The sequence below is a fragment of the Podarcis raffonei genome, chromosome 3, assembly GCF_027172205.1.
Source record: "Podarcis raffonei isolate rPodRaf1 chromosome 3, rPodRaf1.pri, whole genome shotgun sequence".
Lineage (NCBI taxonomy): Eukaryota > Metazoa > Chordata > Lepidosauria > Squamata > Lacertidae > Podarcis > Podarcis raffonei.
The window spans coordinates 120803369-120826609 of NC_070604.1; the positions used below are offsets into that span (position 1 = coordinate 120803369).

General features: G+C 46.6%; 1 protein-coding gene across 5 annotated transcripts in view; it reads right to left on the bottom strand.

Annotated features, from left to right (window-relative positions):
* Positions 1-23241, bottom strand: part of NCOA1 (nuclear receptor coactivator 1) — a 217472-nt gene that overhangs the window by 117263 nt on the left and 76968 nt on the right. The window contains exon 1 of one of the 5 annotated variants that reach the window (XM_053383787.1): positions 19441-19546. The exons of the other annotated variants lie outside the window; for them this stretch is intronic. The gene's annotated coding sequence lies outside the window, so the exon portion shown is untranslated. Of the gene's footprint in view, positions 1-19440; positions 19547-23241 lie in introns of those variants that run through there. 5 annotated transcript variants of the gene reach the window in all.

The following is a 23241-nucleotide window of genomic DNA, read 5'->3' on the forward strand; positions in this document are numbered from 1 at the left end:
TAAACCTTGGACTGGAAAAATGAAAACCTTAGAGAAGCAGTCAGGCTTCTCATTCTTCCAAATGAAAAGGAAGAGCATATTTGAAAAACAAAAGAACAAACAGTATGCTTAAATATAAAGGTAAAGGTAAAGGACCCCTGACAGTTAAGTCCAGTCACGAACAACTCTGGGGTTGTGGCGCTCATCTCGCTTTACTGGCCAGGGGAGCCGGCATTGTCTGCAGACGGTTTTTCCGGGTCATGTGGCCAGCATAACTAAGCCGCTTCTGGCGAAACCAGAGCAGCGCACGGAAATGCCGTTTACCTTCCTGCCTATTTATCTACTTGCACGTTGACGTACTTTTGAACTGCTAGTTTGGCAGAAGCTGGGACCAAACAACGAAAACTCACCCCATCGCGGGGATTCGAACTGCCGACCTTCTGATCGGCAAGCCCAAGGCTCAGTTGGTTTCTACCACAGCGCCACCCGCGTCCCAATGCTTAAATATATGAAGTCCAAATAGAGAAGAAGCTCCGCTCATCTCCTGAGAGCAAAAATGCCCTTTCCACAAGCAGGGAAGAGCCCTGCTCAAAGGGCCGGCAGAGGCAGTCGCAATAGGGCAGGGAGGAGGATGGTGGTGCTACTTCTGGAAAGCGCATGGCAGGTGCTGCTACAATAGCCCCCCCTCCCCCAGCCTTGCATGCCACTTACTTGCATGCCACTGTGATGGAAATGCTACTTTAGTCAAGTGACCAGGCAGCTGGCAAACTGAATCCCGGGGATAAAATACGTGGAATATTTTTTTCCCCTTTTAAATGGTGTGACCGAGGCAGTCCGTGGCCATATTGCCACAAAGCAGAATTTGAGGTGGGCCCTAGGCATGTTGCTAAACAAGAAGAGCCTCTAATGAAGTGGCACTCCATTGTATTAGTTCTCTTTTGGCTTGGAAATTACTAGCCAAGTGAACTGACAGCTCGGTAAGATGAAAGCTGCAGTGCAACGTCACGTCTCCAAATCAATCACCGTTTAAGGCAGCCACGGGTTCAGGTGATTACAGGATCCTTGCCAGGTGATTAATTTTAACTTATGCACAGCACTCTTTTAAACCTGACACAGACTCCCAAGGCCTGACCATGAAGGGAACTATCAAAGAACTGCTCCAACAACACTTTTGCAGATGGCATCCCAATACCGCCCTTTATGTTTTCCAGGTGGCATCTCAGATCAAGCAAAAGTGCCTCAACACCAACTGAACTATCCTCTTTAAATTGCTTTGGTTCACAACAACCAGGACCAAAACAAAGCCACAGCTATTTAACTCATGTGTTTCCCTGAGGGCTAGATCAGGTGCCTTAAAAAAACAACACTGGGAAAAAGACAAGCTGGTAGCAAGGTTAAGGGAAATGAAGGCACTGTTTGAAAGCTGAATGGCGAGCGAGAAAAACTCCCTTTCAAAAAGGTGAGTCAAGGTTAGGTCTGTCTGGTTTAAACAGTGCATCTCTTCACTGAATTTCATCTTTTCCTCAGTACCCCAGCTTATAAAAGCAACTAATGCCACCAAACACCCCTTTTTACGGTCACTGCACAGATACATATTGTAGTGGTCAGCAACATGGAGCCAGCCTTGTATACCAGCAGTTTTTTTCTGCAGCACAGATGAAAGGTTTTATCTGTTTGAAGCGATGGAGCACCCCTTGTTCTGCAGCTGCACAGGACTCAACACCACGAGAATAGAGCATTTCTGCTGCTCCAAAGGCCAGGGCTAGCTCTTATGGGCTTAAGTTACAAGACTGTGGGTTTTGGTTAAACGTGAAGAGAAACCTCTGGATGGTAAAAGCAGTTCAACAATGGAAGCAATTACTTAGATGTGAGAGGACTTGCCCTTTCTTGAGGTCTTGAAAGAGGGGCTGGACAACCATCTGTGAGGGCTGCTCAAGCTCTGGAGTTCTTGTATTGGAGGTTGGGTAAGATGGTCTACAAAGCCCTTCCATGTGTTGGCCAACCTAACGCATGTCCCCCTTAATGCTTCCTGAATCTGCCACCTCCTTCCATCCCACTATAATTCCTTCCTTTGCTCCTCCAGGTTTATTAAAGGGCCCTCTTGTATATTCCTCTGAGAGCAACCCCATTAAACCCAGTGGGGTTTACTTCTGAGCAAATGTGGGTCACATCCAAACCATATATGCAAAGCACATGCAACACACACGGCTTTCTCCATGGGATCCTGAGAAATGTAGTTGTTTAATTTTTTAATTTCGACTGCATCAGACCAACAAGGCTACCTACCTGAATATGGTAAACTACAGTTTCCAAGATTCTATGGGGGAAGCCATAAACTTTAAATGCATGGTGTGGTGTGACCCTGGCTAAGACTGGGAATTGTAATCTGGTGGAACCATGGTGAAAACTGAAGTAGAGCGGTCTTTGTTCCAGACTAGGTAATCTACAACACTTTCGTCTATCAACACTTCTCTGCCCAAAGTTGGCTCTAGCCCTCAGCAGAAAGAATTGTCTATCCCTGCTCTATGGTTACTCAAAGTACCACCTGCATACCAAATCATGCTATGAAATGCCCCCTGCTGTCTGTGAGATTAAGGCATGCAATTGTTAGCCCATTAAGGTTCAAAAAGACTCTTGGTTGTTTTGAGACACTGATGTATCCATGGAGGAGCTTTCAGCTACATCCATTTTTATTATAAGGGGGATAAAACCTATAGAAAACATTAGGTATTCAGCCCCTTCTTCACATACTATTATGCAGCGGTTCCCAAAGTGGGGAACAGAGGGATTACCAAGGGTGCACTGGCAGGGACCCACTAGAGGTGTAAATGACTATCAGACTTTGAAAAGCTGGTATCACTGAATCAATTTAATCCATTTTGTTGAATTAATTAAACTAAATAGTTTCAACTGGATTTTGAATAAATGTGCAATTAATTGTTAGTGTTTTGGATTTTACTGTGTTATTTTCCTTAGTGGGTCATGCAAACTGCTATCCTGAATAATGCTTTTTATAGGGAAGGGTGGGGCACTGGGAATAAGTTTATGGAATCAAGGGAGCAGTGGTCCCCAAAAGTTTGGAAACCACTCACTGCTATAAGGGGGGACATGTTTTCACCTGTAAAGCTTTTTCACTGGCTGCACAAGCTTCGACAATGAAGGTATGGCCAGCACCTACTTCTTATCTAAATAGAGGCTCAATGAAAGCAGAAACAACCACATCTGGCCAGAGTTCTAGCTTAGGATGGAACTAGAACCTGGGCTTCAACATCCTCTGCTGCCCTCACCTGTCTTCAAGGCCCTGCTTTCTCTTTAGCTCCTCTTCTACATGAGATTGACGTCATCCTGACGACCTCAAACACGTTCGCAGGATATGCAGAAGAAAGCTCCCAAACAGTGAATTATCCGAGCTCCACAGGTGTTCAGGCTCAACTTGCTTCCCCTACTTCTTATGCTGCCCACCCCACCTCTCCACAAGTGCCATCTGTTGCCAATCACATATACTTGCCATTCTAAATGAATTCCTGAAAGCCTTATCCTCCAGCCGTGGGCATTTTTGGCCCTGTCTCCTCCCATCTGCTATTACCAGCCAGCATCAGGAGGCAGAATACACACACTTGCAAAGCGACCATGTCAACAATTATCTATTATCATCAGATTCTTGCAGCTTACGCTGAATAGTTCATTGAAACTGAGTCAACTGGTTCAATTCCAGGTTAATGATTTTCGAGCCTTTGCCTCGATTAACAAAAGAAAATAGACCTGCATACATCCTCCTCCCCTTGTCCCAGCAATTTCGAATTATATGCAGATAGTTCAAAGAGATTTGCAACTTTTGGATCTCAAGCATAACCTGAACAGTTGCATGGATGTTTATGAAGCACATCAAAAATCCCAAGCGGACAGGATTAAAATTAATTCTGGAGGTTTGGAACCTCAGATCTGATGACAGATTACACAGCCACATCCTGGGAAGTTCAGAAAGATTACCTGAATGCCAGGCAAGAGCAGAACCAGTTTCCTGACCTATTTGACTCTCCCATCCGCCTTTTTCTCTTTACTCATCCTCTTCACTCTGCCTTTCTTTTGCTTTCTCTTCCTGCTTCCCATCGGTTTTCTTTGCTGTTAGCTCTTAGAGGCAGTTTTGCCCATTAAAAGTTGTCCAAATAAGCTGCAAACAAGGGATAAATATCAGCCCACCTCCGTTTGTCACACATTTGGACTTGGACACACACACAGCTGGATCCCTAAGTTTTGACTGATTCCAGATCCTTTCGGTTGCTCACCCACTGGGCAGGCCTCTGCGAGAGAAAGGGAAAAGGTACATGCCCTTGGAAAGAGCTGCAACAGATCCCAATTCAAAGCTTGCAAGAGAGAAGACGAGATCCAGAAACTTCAAGATGGCAGCCCTTGAGAAAACGGAGTACAGTACTTGCCACCTTCCACAAGTCCTCTGCCAAGGTAGATATTGTAACACCACAATGGTTGAGATTTAAGAGGCCACCAGAGCGATGACTATTTCTGCAGCAGCAACAGCAGCAGCTGCCTCCAGCACAACCAGTTGCAACCGTCAGAAGCAGCTTCAGCTGTCAATCCAAACAGACAAGACTTTAGCTTGGGAACCACAGCCAGGAAGCATAGATGACAGAGCTCTTTTGACAACAGTAACTTCCTCAAGTTGAGCACTTCAAACAGAGGCGGATTTAGGGCAGCGTGACTGGCAGTGCATGAAAACTCCATGCGGTTGCTTTTGAATAGCAATGTTGGGGGGGCATAGGGATGAAACAGCAGGGCATCTAAGACAAGAGCTCCAGGACCTCATGAGGCTGCAAAAGTTTGCCTGCAGACTTTTAAGGAACCCCGGGACACACTTCTTGGCCTGTGTGGTGCAGCTGCACGAGACAGCAAACAGAAGCAGGCTCTGGGACCCTGGCCTCTGAACTATCTTCAGGACAAAATGTACGGATGGGCCTCTGACTGGGATTATGTACAAGGTCTTTTTATTTATATATAGCTTATATGTTATTTACATATAAGCACAGGACCTGGTTAGATGAAGAACTGTCTGCCCCTGTATAGACCTGGTAGATCGCTGAGATCATCAGGGATGTTGTTGTTAGTGGCAATGTGTGTTGATAGACCATCATATGGCTGTGACCTGTAAAGGGCATTTTCTGCCAATGCCCATGTTCTCTGGAACGTTTTCCCTCAGTGCTGCATGGGAAGACCCATTCAGGCTACTAGTTTCCGGTGTCATTTGAACACACACCTTTTTTCTCAGCTTCCTCCTGATGATTAAAGTTGGACAATGCCCTTTTTCCTTTGTGATAATGCTTTATGGTACCGCTGTAGTTTTTACTGCAGTTTTTAGTAGCCTGTCCTGATGGTTTTATTGCATATTTTTGTGATATTTTTTTCCCTTCTTCTTTAGCTGTTGTATACCACTTTAAGGTCCCAGCTCCTGCCAACCTAGCAGTTTGAAAGCACGTCAAAGTTCAAGTAGATAAATAGGTACCGCTCCAGCGGGAAGGTAAATGGCATTTCCATGTGTTGCTCTGGTTCGCCAGAAGCGGCTTAGCCATGCTAAGGAGTGTGGTGGAGTCTCCTTCTTTGGAGGTCTTTAAGCAGAGGCTTGACAACCATATGTCAGGAGTGCTCTGATGGTGTTTCCTGCTTGGCAGGGGGTTGGACTCGATGGCCCTTGTGGTCTCTTCCAACTCTATGATTCTATGATTCTATGATTCTATGCTAGCCACATGACCCGGAAAAACTGTCTGCGGACAAACGCCGGCTCCCTTGGCCTATAGAGTGGAATGAGTGCCGCAACCCCAGAGTTGCCCGCGACTGGACTTAACGGTCAGGGGTACCTTTACCTTTACACCTCTTAAGAGATTTTGAGCGACAAAAATTGTTTTAAATAAAATAAAATGTGTCTGTGTCTTAGCAGAGCCTTAGCTATTTTAAATTTCATCTTTCTGCCAGGTTATTACATTGCTGCTACCACTGCCACCACATACTGCTAATGTAAACGATCTCCAGGCCTTGATTATATGAACTCCTAATTATCCAAATGTGTTTTTATGTCCTACAGGCCATTTGGATAAGTGCTGCTGCACAGTATTTGAAATAAGAATAATTGAATTCATACTTGTTCCTCCTTTGTTAAGAACTGGATGTAACCATGGTAACCACTGGCAAGCACTGACGTTTCCCCTTGGGACTACTTTATAGATCTAGTGTTGCATAATCAGAGTAGTTATTAAATTCTGATAGGAACTTCAAGGGCTACATAGTGCTGTCTCTCTTCCCCGCCCAAATGAAATCGTTGTCAAACATGTGTGCTCTGTTGCTTTCTGCTTCCTTCCATTGGTGCCAATGTGCCACATCTATGTATCTGGAGTTAGATGTCAACTCTGTAAAGGAAACAAGCAGGTGTGCAGAGCAAGGTAAACACAGCGCTGCAAGCGACTCACATTACTACGAAGGAAGGAGCCCAAAATTCCACCCAAGGGAAGGAGCAGCTGCAGCAAACACCAACTGCAGAAAAGACGGCTCTGAGAAGCCAGATAGTTACACCCACCCACGTGATGATGGGCTTGATCCAAAATGGAGAGGGGAGAGGCAGCTATTTGTAAAACACAGAATACAGAGGTGATCTGTTGTGGGTCTCTGATGCCTCTTGCTAAGCCTTAGGACACAGCAGATGCAAACCACAGGACCTCAGAAGTCTCTGTGGCGGAAATTTGAAGAGAGAAGGTGCCTCAGAAGTGCAAGTGGGCTTCATCGTAGCATCCCCTGCACAACTTTCTGGCTGCCTGGGCTTTGTTGTAGCTCAGGGGTCAGCAAACTTTTTCAGCAGGGGGCCGGTCCACTGTCCCTCAGACCTTGTGGGGGGCCGGACTATATTTTGGGGAAAAAAATTAACGAATTCCTATGCCCCACAAATAACCCAGAGATGCATTTTAAATAAAAGGGCACATTCTACTCATGTAAAAACATGCTGATTCCCGGACCGTCCGTGGGCCGGGTTGAGAAGGCGACTGGGCCGGATCTGGCCCCCTGGCCTTATCTCTCTCTCTCTCCCCCTCCCCTACACACACACACACACACACACACACACACACACACACACACTTTCATGCTGTCTGTGCAACCTAAGCCCCGCTCATGCAGATATGGAATACACTGGGAGCAACAACAACAAAAGCAAGGTCTTCACTGGGGCTGAGACCGTGCCACTTCCATTCTAGCCCACTGAGACTTCTCCTGTAGATGGAAACAGGTGGGATAAGCTTTGCACTTCGTCTGGCTTCAAAACTTTTTGCATCTAGCAGTAATGAAAAGGACAGGGGAAGAGGTGTGGGGTGTGGGGGAGAGACGGAAAGCCTGCTAAGTGCTCCGTAACTCAAGGACCGGTTATCAGGTTCTCCGCAAAGCCCCCTTCAGAGTGTTCAGAGCCCATTTTTTCAACCCCAAGCTGTGCTGTGATAGACCATCATTCAAGGACCGTGACAGCTTGGGTGGGCGGGCGAAGAAAATTATCTGTACTCAGCAGCGTTGAGTGAGAGCTTCCCCAAGTTCCTGCAGTTAGGCAGCCCTGAGAAAAGTCTCAAGAGGTGGAATTGATAGTTCTTAACTTGCTGCAATTATTTCAATTTCATACATCTCTCTCGCTTTTGAGAGCAAATGGGCTCCAAAGAAGCCTACCGATTAGTGACAAACTCAAGCACTCAGGAAAGTAAGAGCTTCTGTAAACGGAATGGAATGAAACTCAGCAGGTTCGTCCAGCATTTGTTCAGTCTACTTAGTCACTGATAAGATTAAATCTGCCCCAGAAGAAGGGGGAGGGAGGGAAGAACAATTTCTGCAATGGTTCCTTTCTGGGGGGGGGGGTTGCTCCTCCCCTAAGTGCCATATCCCACATCTAGCTGCGGTTGCTCAACGACAAAGGAATGGAATTTGGCACATGCTCAGAGGAACCGTGTCCTGCTATTCCTTCACACATGTTTCAGTGATACATCTTGGCAACCAACTCAGGCTCTGCTGAGCTCAGAGTTTGGCTCGACAGGCTTCTGCAATGTGTGGGGAGTGAGGCACCCGTACAATGAAGAATAATACGCGCCATGTGATCGATCCGGTTGACTTGTCAAAGGCTGACATCTCCGACAGGCAAGTTGAGTATTTGATGAGCAAAACAATTAATGGCTGATTGTCTACTCTACCCACACACACTGATAGCAGTCAAGTACTTTGATGCAGTATAAGAACAGCACTGCAACACTGCGTAACAGCAAGTCACACTCATTTAGCAGGGGCTACACAGACATAAAGACAGTTGCAAAAATAAGGGGTTTTCACTTTGAAGTGCAGTATTATGCCAATAATTTTTCAAGAGAGTGTCATTTCCCCTCCTCCAAAAGGTAATTAGCTACTTGCAGGCTTTATGGGCGCAGGCTTTGCTGGACAGTAAACTCCTGCGAGTTTGCTTATTCATATGGTATTCTGCACTCCTTATCACAGCCCATCAGCAAATTAAAACAAGTGAGAGAAGCCAAATATCAAGATCTGGAGCCCAGCAGGAAAGAATGTTACTTTTTTCATCCTAACTTATTCTATGTCTATAGATTTCAGCCAATATATTCTGCACAATTCCAATGAGTTGTAACCAACCAAGTTACTCTCAGAGTAACAACAAGAACAACAATAATCAATTTATTATTTATATGCCACCCATCTGACTGGGTGGCTACCCCAGCCACTCTGGGCAGCTTCCAACCAATTAAAATACAGTAAAACATCGAACAGTAAAAACTTCCCTATACAGTGGACACATTGAAATTAATGTAGCTAAATGAGTCTTGCCCATTATTCAGATGAAGGGCAGTATACAAATGTAATAAGTAATAATTTTCAATGAGCCTTTCAATGAGCAGGACCTATATGGAATACAGCCCAATAATTTTTTAACGAATAGATCATGTGGGTTTTATTTGGAATTCCCAATATTCCCTCACCCCCCCCAAAAAATTGTTATTTTCTTTTCTGCATTATAGAAGATATCCTCTGACTTTAGCTAACAAAAGCAGCCCAGACAAATCTCAACGCAAGAGGAAGGAGTGCAAACATATCTGACAGTTACCTGGATAACTGAACTACCTGGGGGGAACACTTGTCAAAAGGACATTCTGTATATTCTCCTTGTTTGCATTTGAAAAGACTCAAAACTGGATCTGGAAGGAGACCACATCAAGCCGGAAGCCAAGCTCTTCACAAGTATAACAACCTATCGGATCGGGCCTGCTTCAAACATTATGGGCAACTACACTGAATGTGATGGTATACACCAGGCTCGTCCAGCTCCCAAGAGACTGGGATCTACTCCCAGTATAAAAAAACTGGCAGTGATCTACTCATTGTCAATGGAGGGAGGAGGAGCATGTGTGGGCGTATTTTGGGGGGGAAGCCAGTTGTTGAGCTTTTTTTGGGAAAACAGCGCACAATTGACGCGACAGAGGGACAGAGCGAGGGGGCCATGGGCAGAGACAATCACGTGGTCTAACAGTGTCCAGAGATCAACCATGATCGACTGTGGTCTTCAGGGGATCGACCTGTCGATCGTGGTCGGCTGGTTGGACATCACTGGTATACACAGCTAACCCATACTATGTCAACTGGTCTGGTCAGTCTGCAGATTCCCATTGCATGGACTTGGGTTTCATGGAAGAGAGGGCTATCGGGGGCTGCTAGCCATGAGAACTGCACTCTAACTCCACCACTGTAAGCAGTGATGCTCCTGAACCCCAGTTAATGGAAACCACAGGAAGGGAGTGATGCTCTTGTGCTCAGGTTCCGCTTGCTGGTTTTCCACAAGCATCTAGTTGGCCACTGCGAGAACAGGATGCTGGGTTGGACGGGCCATTGGCCTGATTCAGCAGGCTCTTCTTGTCAGGAGTGCGTGCAGGAGCCAGGCCCTGTGACCAATAGGACTCTGCAGGACTGGGACCTTCCTAAGTTTGTTCTGAAGAGGCAAGGTGTGGCCTCACTTGGTAACTCACTGCACCTGGTGGCAAGAGCCAGGAAGGGATATAAGGTTAGCATTTCCCTTCGGCTCTTTGCCACAGCAACGCGTTCCCTGCCTTGCTGCGTTTGGATTCTTGCTTCCTGATCCTCGGACCTTGGCTTCTTGACTCCTTGCTCCTCAACCCTCGGACCTTTGACTTCATGACTCCTTGCTTCTCATCCCTTGGACCCTTGACTTCATGCCTCCTTGCTTCCTGACCCTCGGACCCCTGCCTTCTGGACTCTCGTTCCTGCTTCCACCCCGCCATCTTGCCCCCGGTCCCGATGTCCTTAGCTGGGACTTCGATTGCCCGTAGACCGGACCGTGACAGTTCTTAGGTTCTGATGGCGGCATGGACACTTATGCCACAGACAACCTTTCTGAATTGCTCTTCGTTCATATATAATGAATGGTGCATTTTGCTAATTTTAGACTTTGGACTTCAGGGTCTCATGGGAACTGTGCTCTTTATATGGTCGCATGCAATACTCCACATACTTCAATATATGGTAAGTCCTCCGTTTGCCTCAAAGTCCTGCCCTGGTGGTGCCATTTTGAGTGCCTTATTTCAAAGGCTCCAAGCAAGTAACATTCTCTTATCTAAATAAATAAATAAATAAAAATTGTCCAGGAGCACCTTAGAGACCAACTAAGTATGTTCTGGGTATAAGCTTTCGTGTGCATGCACAATACCCAGAACATACTTAGTTGATTTCTAAGGTGCTATTGGACAATTTTTTTATTTATTTTGACTGCGTCAGACCAACATGGCTACCTACCTGAATCTATTCTCTTATCTAAATATTCCACCCTCCAAAATAGGTCATTAATTTATTTGTACCTACACCTATCCCTCACTCTTCAACTCCAAAGAGTTCCCAAGGCAGCAGGGGGTGTTATTTGGGAATAAAAATCACCACAAATCCCCCCAGTCTTTGTATTACTATTGTCTGTTGATGATGATGATAATAATAATAATAATAATAATAATAATAATAATAATTTATTATTTATACCCCGCCCATCTGGCTGAGTTTCCCCAGCCACTCTGGGCGGCTCCCAATCAGCGTTAAAAACAGTACAGCATTACATATTAAAAACTTCCCTTAAGATGTCTTCTGAATGTCAGGTAATTATTTATCTCTTTGACATCTGATGGGAGGGCGTTCCACAGGGCGGGCGCCACTACCGAGAAGGCCCTCTGTCTGGTTCCCTGTAGCTTCACTTCTTGCAATGAGGGAACCGCCAGAAGGCCCTCGGCGCTGGATCTCAGTGTCCGGGCTGAACGATGGGGGTGGAGACGCTCCTTCAGGTATACTGGACCGAGGCCGTTTAGGGCTTTAAAGGTCAGCACCAACACTTTGAATCGTGCTCGGAAACGTACTGGGAGCCAATGCAGATCTCTCAGAACTGGTGTTATGTGGTCCTGGCGGCCAATCCCAGTCACCAGTCTAGCTGCCGCATTCTGGATTAATTGCAGTTTCCGGGTCACCTTCAAAGGTAGCCCCACGTAGAGCGCATTGCTGTAGTCCAAGCGGGAGATAACCAGAGCATGCACCACTCTGGCGAGACAGTCCGCAGGCAGATAGGGTCTCAGCCTACGTACCAGATGGAGCTGGTAAACAGCTGCCCTGGACACAGATTTGACCGGTGCCTCCATGGACAGCTGTGAGTCCAAAATGACTCCCAGGCTGCGCACCTGGTCCTTCAGGGGCACAGTTACCCCATTCAGGACCAGGGAATCCTCCACACCTGCCCGCCTCCTGTCCCCCAAAAACAGTACTTCTGTCTTGTCAGGATTCAACCTCAATCTGTTAGCTGCCAGTTTTTTTATACTTGGCACCGGTCAATGGCTCAAGAATAGAGAAGCTTCTTTTCATGGCCATGGACCATGTTTGACCCTGACAACTCCAATTGAAAGGGCCTCAACACCTGGACTGGGAAAGACAAGTGGCTGAGCATGTAATGATTTTTGTTTTCCATCCTTATTGATTTTCACTGCTGGACTGCAAAGTCCAGGACCAGCACTCTTGTCTGGTTTCCTCATTACAGTGGTACCTTGGTTTACAACCATAATCTGTTCCGGAAGTCTGTTTGTAAACCAAAACAGGTTTGTAAACCAAGGTACACTTTCGCCAATGGGGCCTCCAAAAAAAATTCGTTTGTAATCCACAAAAAAAGGGGTGTAATCCAAAAAAAGTTCACAAACCGGGACATGCACTTCCGGGTTTGACGTGTTTGCAATCCAAAACGTATGCCAACCAGACCGTTCACAAACCAAGGTGCCACTGTAGTTTGAATGCAAGACTCTCAAGAGGCAACACATGACAGTGTCCCTTCCTTGGGGGTATCATACTTTAGAAGCCTGGGTTCTTAGGGTGAAGTTGCAATATCAAAGACCACTTGGTTCTGGGTGTTTGGTACTGTCCCCCTGCCCCCTTCCCCACAGGCAGGCATCATTCATTCATAAAAATATTTATATACCACTATATCACAAAAATACAATGGTACCTTGGTTCTCAAACGCCTTGGTACTCAAACAACTTGGAACCCAAACACTGCAAACCCAGAAGTAAGTATTCCGGTTTCAGAACATTTTTTGGAAGCCAAACATGCTCCGTTTTGAGTGCCACGCTTCCATTTTGAGTGTTAAGCTGAGGTCTGTCTGTTTTTGCTATTTATTTTGCGTTTTGTGGCTCTTTTTTGTTGTTGTTTTGTTTCTGTGACTGACTGGAACCCAGTTCAGCTACTGACTGACTGCAGTATATTGTTTATTGCTTTCATTTTATGGATCAATGGTCTCGTTAGCTAGTAAAATTCATGTTAAATTGCTGTTTTAGGGGTTGTTTTTAAAAGTCTAGAACAGATTAATCCATTTTGCATTACTTTCTATGGGAAAGCGCACCTTGGTTCTGGAACGCTTTGGTTTTGGAACAGACTTCTGGAACAGATTAAGTTTGAGAACCAAGGTACCACTGTATATCAAAGCAGTTTACAACACCAAAAATAAGATGAAGCCATGCAATGAAAGCAGAGAAAGCTAAAAACAAAGATCAGTTGTGGGAGATAGGTTCGTAATTGCCTGCATAGGCCTGACAGAATAGAAAAGTTTTCAGCAGGCTTTTAAAAGTTGGCACAGAAGGCATCTACTGGCAGAGTATTCCACAGGCCTGGGCCAATGGCATTAAAGGTACAGATCCTGCAAGTGGAGAGTGTTGGGTTTTCTTAATATTGATGTGGTCAGTGGTGCTACTCAAAGGTGTGTGTTTGTAATTATAACCTGCATGGCTGCACATCTGTGAGCTCTTAACAATTCAACACACCTGTAGTATCTTAACAATTTAACTAAATAGCAGGGGGAGTTTACCTGCTGCACCGAATGCAGCGATGTGATAGGGTAACTGATTATTTTGAAAACTGTATTTAAGCTGACCAACTGCTTGATATTCTGCTGGCTGGTGTAGAGTTGCAGCTGTTTGATGATTATTTAAAAATAAAGTAAGCAAAGATATTGCGGGCAAGTTTTTATCCCATCGCCCCAGTCTCTGCACAAGCTCAGTTGGCGAAGAAAGTCCAACAGAGAGGTGCCTGTAATACATAACCAAAAAGAAGCCACAGTGTGCCTCACTATAAAGAGCAACCATATTAAAAATGCTAAGCATTTATAAGAGCACTTTTAGAATCCTCCTGAGATACACACATTATCTCAATAATCCTTACAATCTGTGCTTTTCTTTTCAGGAGGTACTTAAGGGGTACACAATACCGACACCTCTTTTTTGTGGTTAAAAAGTGTAACACTTACTGTAACAGCTTCATGGTGAGCACTGGCACCTATTTCTCTAGAAAAGAAAGCACTGCTTACAGTGTCCATGGAACTAGGACTGGTGTAATTGCCCCCATATTGTAGGTGGCGTGAAGGCAAACTGAGGCTTTCCTAAGGGCACTGAGTGAGCTCATGGCAAAAGCAAGGTTTGAACCAAGGGTGTGTCATGATCCACAGCTCAGATTCTTAGATACTCTGCTATACCAATTATTTCAACTTAAGTGAGTTAGGTAACATGTTTTAATGCAATATTTCCACTAATACTAAGTAAGGGGTGTTGACCAAACTCACAACAGCACACCGCATTCAATGCCCCTTGTTTCATAGAGGAGCCCACATATTTAATTCAAAGCAGGTTCTTGGCCTACAATATTTTCCAATCAATTTCTTAGCTGACAGACTTGCTGGCTAAGTAGCTCTCTGCTCTTCCAAGATGACAAGGGGGAGAAAGGTATGGACTTTCTTGCTGCCTGGATACCTGGGGAGAAAGCCCAAGACAGAGATCCTGCAGCAATCCAACCAGTTCAATTTCTAATGCACATTTTCTCGATGCACCGATGCAGACAGTTTTTTGAAGGCTTCCTGCGCTCTGATTATCCAATTTATTTTCCTTTTGGGAGGAGAATTAATTGGCAGCCGAATACTGAAGCTGTTGTGGGGTATCACGGGCTGAATGCTTTGTGAATGCACATCTGAGACCAAATGTCCTCAGCAGTGCATTACTCTTAATGGGATGTGTATTTGCTTCCACAACTAGCCACACACAAGCAGAACTGGATTGGGGTGTATGTGGGCAAAGACTCACATCCAGCCTAAGCAAGCAAAGCAATCACTTCCAGACCCTATCCTTGCCACAATGGTCCACGTCAGGGTTGGAGAACCTGTGACCCTCCAGATATTGTGGGACTCCAACTCCCAACAGCCCCAGCCAGTCAGGGATAATGGGAAATGTAGTCCAGCAACATCTGGAGGACCAGGTGCTTCCTATCCCCTGGTCTACAAACAAGTGCTTGGCCTGCTAATTCAACTTTGTTCTTCTCTTCTACACAGGCACAACTGCACTTGTGCTTATGCATGAAAGGCAAGTCATCAAAACGGAAACCGTGGCACTCATTTGTCAATGTAAAATGTGCACCCATGTGCACTAGCTTGTGGCTATCATGTACAACAATCTGTGCAACAGTGAAGGTTTTTTTCAGTGGTGGTGATGGGGAGAATAAGCACACAAAGGGAAGGACAGCCAAGAAACTCCATGGACATTCCATATATCTCTGAGGCTGTTGGAGTTAGAGGTGACGCAGAAAATTCCATGGAAATAAAATACCAGGTTTTTCACATTCCTGGTCTAGGAAGTGACACACAGTGGGACTATGTGAGACCAAGCACTCTCTGCTAACGAAGCCCCAGGGTCAACAGAAGGATCCTTATGGGAGAAGGGCTACACTTAACAAACATTATAGGCAAATCATCACACAGCTAGCAATTCACTTTATCCTTCTCCACATGCAGCTTGAAGTTGCTATTATGCTTATGGGAACTGAAAGTTAGCATATTAGGAATCCATCAAGCTTATTCATGACAAGCCACAGAAAACATTATCAATGTGTTACTGCTAAGAGAAGCGGGGGAGCTCTCCAAGCACCATACTCCTGAGATCATCATCATGCTGGAAAGCGACTCCTTTCTGCAAAGGAAGAAAGGAGAACTGGTGATTGCATCATCCTGTGCCCTTTGGACAACCTTTGGGTTCTAATGTCATTGCTGGAAAAATAAGGGAAGTCAAATGGATTTAGCACAAAATATGCTCACAGGACAGAATGTGAAGCACAACTTTAAAAACTTGAGGAGCAGAGAGCAGGAAACACCAATCCTAGCTTTCATTTCACACTGTTTCTGGAAACCATTAAGATGGTCCAGAAAAGGGAGAATTCTCAAGGCAAATGATGATCATTCACTTGAGTTTCCAAACTGAGGCTAGATCAGACCAACCTGAGAGGATTTCCAAGGTATCACTGGCATCTCTGCCAGTTTTTTAGAAAGCAATTGAACAGGCACACACAGCAGTTCATAAACATCACAGGCCAAGAAATCATGGCCTCGTTTTTGCAGGAACAAATGGCTCGCTGTGGCGAGATGGGAGAAAAAGAGAGTCCACACACAGGAGTCCAAACTACAGAAATTTATAGTGCAAAAAGGACATTAAACAAAGAACTTAAATGCAAAGCCTGAACTATATATTATTAATATCTCTCTCTCTCCCCCCCACCCCCCAATACCTACTTCAGAAGCACTTTCACACTGGGTATTAGCCACAGAGAGGCAATTGTGCTGCTTGTGTCTGTCTACACAACTTCAACTGGTTTGAAACAGGTGTAAGATACCATGATTCTCTTAATGCACACTAATAGGTGCAGTTTTGTGAGGCTGCAAAGAATGCAAAATTCCTAATATTTTCACCAAATCTCTGTTCCCAGGCTTCCCGTTTAAGAGGAATGAAAACATAAAAGCTATTTTACTTTGGTAGTATAGGTAAAAGGGACCCCTGACCATTAGGCCCAGTTGTGACTGACTCTGGGGTTGCGGCGCTCATCTCGCTTTACTGGCCGAGGGAGCCGGCGTACAGCTTCCGGGTCATGTGGCCAGCGTGACTAAGCCGCTTCTGGTGAACCAGAGCAGCGCACGGAAACGCCGTTTACCTTCCCGCCAGAGCGGTACCTATTTATCTAGCTCACCCCGTTGCGAGGATTCGAACCGCCAACCTGCTGATCGACAAGTCCTAGGCTCTGTGGTTTAACCCACAGTGCCACCCGTGTCCCTACTTTGGTAGTATAGATGCATGCTTTCTCTCCAGGGTAGTTACTGCTGGATACGTAGTTGGTTGAGAACTTGAAGAAGAGCTGGAACATATGTGTGTTGGCAACATACAGGTACATCTCCCCCACTCTGAGAAAGGTTCTCTGCTTTCAATGCAAGCTTTATTGTAGCCTCGCTTTCATTTATTTATTTATCAAATGTGTTAGGCTCCTGTCTATTAAATAACCCCAGAAACATGCAATTTATAAGACAAAGAAAGTGTTCCTTAAGCAAACCAAGATGATAAAGGAAAAACAGCAGGAGCTGCCGCAGAAAACAAAGGACTCAGACATTCAAAAAGGCCTTCCTTAAGACGACTGTTTTGACTGGACTGCGTAATGAATAAGGCAACAACGAAGCCAAGCAGATTGCCTGGAAACAGACCTACACTGCCTTAATTTCCATGCTGGAGAAAAGAAGGGATAATAATGAAACAAACAAAATCCCTCTTTGGTTAAACACTTCGAAACAGGCAGCACCATAACAAAGAACCTCTCGCTTTCAAACCTCACAATACTAACCTCCGCAACTAAGAGGAAGCAGAGCAGGAGAATGGAGAGATGGATTTGGGGCAGGGGTAGGAAGCCTCTGGCCTTCCAGGCATTGCCAGAATACAATTCCCACCATCCCCGGCCATTTGCCAGGCTGGAGTCCAACAACATTTGGAAGACTGCAGGCTCCCCACCCACAATTCAGGGTGTTCGTTGCCACTGGTGCCACGTTTAATGTCCAATGACCCAATTTTCTCACTCAGGGTGGGGTAACTTAATAGGACGACTTTTCAGGGGGAGCCCATAACCCAGTGGAAGTCATCTGAACGTGCCTAGGAGTCAACCCCTGGCCTCCATTTAGAAAAAGCTATTGGAAAGCTGCTGCCAGATGAGAGAATGTACTGGGTTAGGAGAACCAAGGATCTGACTCATTACTGGCAGCTCCATAGGTCCAAAGTCATTCTCATTTTGCCCATCCTGGTTCCAGTACAAATCTTACACACAATCGTACACACAAGCCTCTGCCTCCCACACCTGCAGAGCATCTTGAATTTTCTATCTCCAAACTAACAGTGATCTATGCATCATAATCATGCACCTAGACAAAACTTAATAGACATAGTGCTGTGTGTCCATGCTGGGAGTAGGAGAACCTTAAGACAGGGATAATAAAAGCAGCTGGACTTAACTTCTGCTCAAAAATTACCTTTTCTGGAATGGGTCCAATGGCACAAATGCACTTTTTTTAAAAAAGGGAGTTCTCACAGGGAAAGAGCAGCAGCAACACAGCGGTCAGGGAAAAGAGCTCTGGAGTCTCAACTCCAGGTCAGGCACAGGAACGTTTGTACAGTGCGGTACAGGAGCTTTTTGCACAAAAGTTAAAAATGAAGGGTGGAAATGGAGAGCTAAACAGGAGCAAAAGGTTTCAGCGCCACTGGACGCCATGCACCACCTCAATGCCACACGACTGCCAGCAGGAAACCATGCAAACCACCAGTCATCCAGGCACATCTGTGAAGGACTGCATTGTGCATCAAAAGGGCGCAAGCCTAATGCAAAACCGCACACAAGCTAAACCGCTACACAATATGGCGCACACATATTAATGCATCTTATCAGACTGCAGGCACTCATGGTTCCAAGTCTGGAACAAATCATTGCTTTGGTGCAGCTATATCCAGCCGTGCACTTCCACTGCATGCTGTGTAGCAACTGTTACATACAGCTATTTGTGCCAATTCTGCTTTCCCAGCACGTGGAACTCTGTCAGAGACACGTTAGCATAACGCAAGCGGTACGTTTTGGCTGTTACGGGCAGACTTGCTCACGGTGCTTCTAAGTCCTCAGCCACAAAACACAGTGCTGATAATCCACTGAAGTTATCAAAAACAGTAAGACCACTCCCCCTGCCTTTTTTTTACTGCGTGCTTTTAAAATGTGCCTTCAACATTTCTCGAGCCTCAAGCCAGATCACGGAGTCCAACATTCCTCACTCAGCAATTGTTTAGAACTTGCTGATACGACAGCAGCAAATTAATTTCCACCAGAGGAAAAACTTCCTTGCTATTGTGCGGCAGCTTATTAGGAGAAAACAATCTGAAATAATTAACTTTTTTCTTCTGCTTTTAGTGCTTGTCAATGATTAGCGGGCTCAGAAGGGCTTCCCCCCTTCCAAGAATTCTTTCCCCCTCTGACTTGCTTTCCCCTTTAAGGGTCTCCCCCACGCCCCCCCCAAAAAACCCCCACCGTGTGCCTACTTCTGCAAGCAACGTGCAGAGAGTATCCGTGCCAAGTATGACCAATTTGAACTTTTATACGCTGATTTTCAAGGTCACTGCTGAAATGGGCAAGTTTGCACTTAACAGCATTCTCCAGAAACTACGCAGCACTACTGAATACGAGAGAAAGAGAGAGAGAGAAGGGAGGAAGGGGGGAGGGAGGCAAGAAGGAGCAAACTACCAAAGTTCAGCCTACAGTGAACGCCAGCTTCAATGCTGAAGGCAAAGCAGCCTGTCGCTGGCGAGATCGAGCTGTCCCTCTGCAGCTGGACATTGCCTCTGGTTTGCACGGTTACATAAACAAAGATAAGAGGCGCCGAGGGTCCTCCTCGCTGCCTCCCGCCTTGCAGCCAATGGAGAGCGCCCGGCGGGAGAGAGGTCTTGGATGAAGGACACCCAACAGTCGGAAGCGAGAGGAACGCGGACGCCTCTCCACGGGGCTGTTGCCCTTACCTGGCCGGCTTCCAGCTAGACAAGCGCGCTCGTGGGCTGGGCGGCAGCAGCAGCAGCAGCAACCTGAGGGCTAGCATGCCGCCCCTGCAAGGCTCCCTCGCCTCCCTTCGGCTCCATGTGCTCCGGGCTGCTCGGAATACATTTGGCGTGCGCTCGCTGCTGCTGCGACAGGAGGAGGATTCAGCACCAGAGCCGAGCTGCTGCTGCTGCTGCTGCTGCTGCTGCTCGATCCCCACACCAGCTGACTGGATAATTAAGCTAAACACATGCCGCCAGAGCCACTCCAACCCAGCGACGCTCCTGGGATCCCTGGTGCCACCTGGCAGGCTCTGGCCAAGCACAAGGGAGCGGCTCTCGGAAAAACAAGCGCGCAAAGGCGCAGAGGAGAGCGGCGGGCGAGGGCGCACGGCGGCGAGGTGCCCACGCGAAGGAGCCCCGCGAAGCAGACCCGCACCGGCTGCTCCCGTGCGCTTCCCCGGGATGCCGGAAGGGAACTGCGAGGCGGCTTCCTTGAAAGGACCGGGCAGGCGACAAAACCAGAGGAGCCACCCCCGCGTGGCAGGAGAGATCGCAGCCCAGGCGAGCAGGCAGCTGCCACGCTTCTGCAGCGCCCGGCGGAGCGGCAAGCCACGTGCGGAAGGCAGTTTGGGCCGCAGCAACGACTAGATAGGCATCCTCGGATGCTGATGCTGCTTAGCTGAAAGGGATCAGTGACAAACGTGTTGCATTTGTTGCAAATAGTTACACTGCCAACTGCTCTGAAAGCCTCATTTTGGGCTCAGAAGCAGTGCAGAAACTTAATACGTAACATGGTAAGGACAACAATATGGCAAGTGGGAGGATTCCCTGGGTGGAGCTGGCAGACTGGTAGCGCTGGTCACCCATCGCCCGTGCAGTATTATATTCACATACCCTGTACTGTGTCAGAGACTACCTCCATACAAAAAGACACAAGGAGTGTTTCACACAACGCACAATTAAACATATGGAACAATCAGACAAATCCAGGGTCAAGTCAACTGCTAGGCTACCAGTTATGATTGTTCATGTTGCAGACAGGATGCCTCTGAATTCCAATTGCTGGACAGCAGGCAGCGGGGTTGTCTTCACTCAGGTCCTGCTTCTATGTTTCCTGGAAGCACCTGGCTCGGGACTGTTCCAAGCAAGATGCTGGACTAGACTCGTCCTGGGGCAGTTCGGCTTGCTCAGACAAAAATGGACATCTAGTCTGGCATCCTGCCTACAACAGTGGCCGGCTGGATGCTTCTAGGAAACCAACAAATGTGACACAGTGGAGGCATCAGCTGTCCTTAGTAACTGGTATTTGGAGGTATAGTGCCTCTGCGTGTTGAAGCTCCCTTTCCTGTTGAAGGCATACTTGGTCACTGTAACCATGTCAGGGTATTGTGCAGGATGTGCTCCCCTCTAGGGAGACTGCCATTGAAAACAGCTTGGAAATGTCAACGGGTGAAAAATGCTGCAGTTTTCTAGTCCAAGTATATAACTGATACAGTGGTACCTCTACTTACGAATGCAATCAGTTTCGGGGTGCCGTTTGCACCCCGAAAAGTCTGTAAGTAGAGCACTACTACTGTGCTTGCATGAAGAGCGATAGAGTGCTTCTGCGTATGCGCGCATGGTAAACACTTCCGGGTTTGCCACGTTCGTAACCTGAAAAGCCGCAACATGAAGCAAACGTAACACGAGGTATGACTGTATTTTTAAGCTGCATTGCTTACCTAATTTGTTTCTTGGATCAGTTGAAGTTGCCAATGCTAAACACTGAAGCCCTGAATGATCTGGAAGCAGAATGCCCAAAGGACTGCCTCTCCCTGCATGTGCCTTCTCATGCGCTCAAGACAAGAACTGAGGCCCCAACGCCTCCCTCCCACCCTCCAGAACTGAGGTGGGTGGAGTTTTCATGTTATGCCACTGCAACTTTGGAATGACTTTCCAAGAGAGATCCACCTGGATTGATCTGTGTTCTCCTATTGATGGAGGGAGGAAACAAGGGAAAGCTTTGGAGCTAGGGAGATGCTAGCTGCTGGTTGCTATGGTTCTGGTGCTTTGCATGCTGCATTTTTAGTACTTTCGTATAATTACTTTTATATTGATTTTTTAAAAATGAGATTAAAAAAACTTTCCATGGCAACCTAGGAGAAGGATAGAACAGTACTGAAAATAAATAAAATAAACTTAGCGATAATTGAGAATAATGCTGGTCTCTTCTTAAACATGCTGGACCACAGTATCAGCTTTGACTTTTCAGGTGAAGCAAGTTGCTAAAGCACAAGCAAAATAGAAGTCCCACATGCACACTTGGGATTGTGACCTGTGTGTCTTACAGCAACAAGAGGAGTGGTTGCATAGTTTGTCACTCTAAAATGGCCCACCTGTCCTTAAAATGATGCTGTTGAGCCCCAACTGTGCTCTGCACTGGCTTTCCAAAGCCCTCTAGGCACAAGTTTAAGTTGGCGGTTTGGGTTTTTTCAGGCCTCAAATGCAGGTTTGCACATACTCGTAAGATCAGCACATCCTGTGGTTCTCTCCCCCTGTCAGCATATGATGGTCTATTGACAATGGAGCCCTTCCACAGGAATCAAACAGAAGTGAAGCCCTTTGCGGTGAGACACTGGAGGCTGCAAAGTAGAGGAAGAAGCAGGAAGTGTCGTAGCCCAGATCCACCCTTGTCCGCACCAGGTAGCCTTCTGGTTTTTGCTCACCTGGCCAGGCATAAATCCTTCCTGGGTCTTTTACCTGCCTGTCAACCTCTACTGTGGCTCCTGGAACCTGTTTTTAATGGATTATCTAAACCTGGGAAACCTCTTTTTTAATACTTGGACTGAGGCTATGGTATTGAGAAGGGTGGGTCAACCTTTCCTCCCTGTGCTGTTTCTTCAATTTAAAGCTGTCTCCAACCTGTCATTAGTTGCAGACAGGAATGGCCCAACCAAGAGGCAAGGTGAGACAGCTGCCTCGGGCAGCAGAATCCACCAGGGGCAGCAGATCCCCATGTTGATCTTTCTTCCCCCACGTGTTCCTGAAGTAGATCTTCCCTCACCCCTTCTTCCCTGGCAGGGAGGGAAGCACCATTTTGGGGTGTGCCTCAGGTGCCAAAATGTCTTGGGCTGGCCCTGGCTGCAGAAAAGTGAAAATGACAAGTGGAAGATGCCACCAACTTGGACGGCTTTAAAAGATGATTGGACAAGTTCGTGGAGATTAAGGCCATCAATAGCTATTACAGAGGTACCTTGGTTCCCAAAGGCTTAGTTGTCAATCAAATCAGCGCTCGAACACCGCAAACCCGGAAGTACGTGTTCCAGTTAGCAAACGTTTTTCGGAAGCCAAACATCCAACGTGGCTTCCGCTTGAGTGCAGGAAGCTCCTGCAGCCAATCGGAAGTCGCACCTTGGTTTTTGAACGGTTTTGGGAGTCGAACCGACTCCTGGAACGGATTAAGTTTGAGAACCAAGGAACCCCTATACAGTTGTACCTTGGATCCCGAACGCCTTGGCTCCCGAACAAATTGGCCCCCGAATGATCGAAAGCCAGAAGTGATGTTCCAGTTTTCGAACTATTTTCAGAGGCCGAACATCTGGCGTGACTTCTGACTGGCTGCAGGAGCTTCATGCAGCCAATCAGAAGCCGCACTTTGGTTTCTGGACATTTTGGAAGTCGAACGGACTTCCGGAACAGATTGCGTTCGACTTCCAAGGTACGACTGTACTATATTCTGCTTCCACAGTCTGCTGCAGGAATGCTTCTGAATACCAGCTGCTTGGAGCCACAGGATGAGAAAGG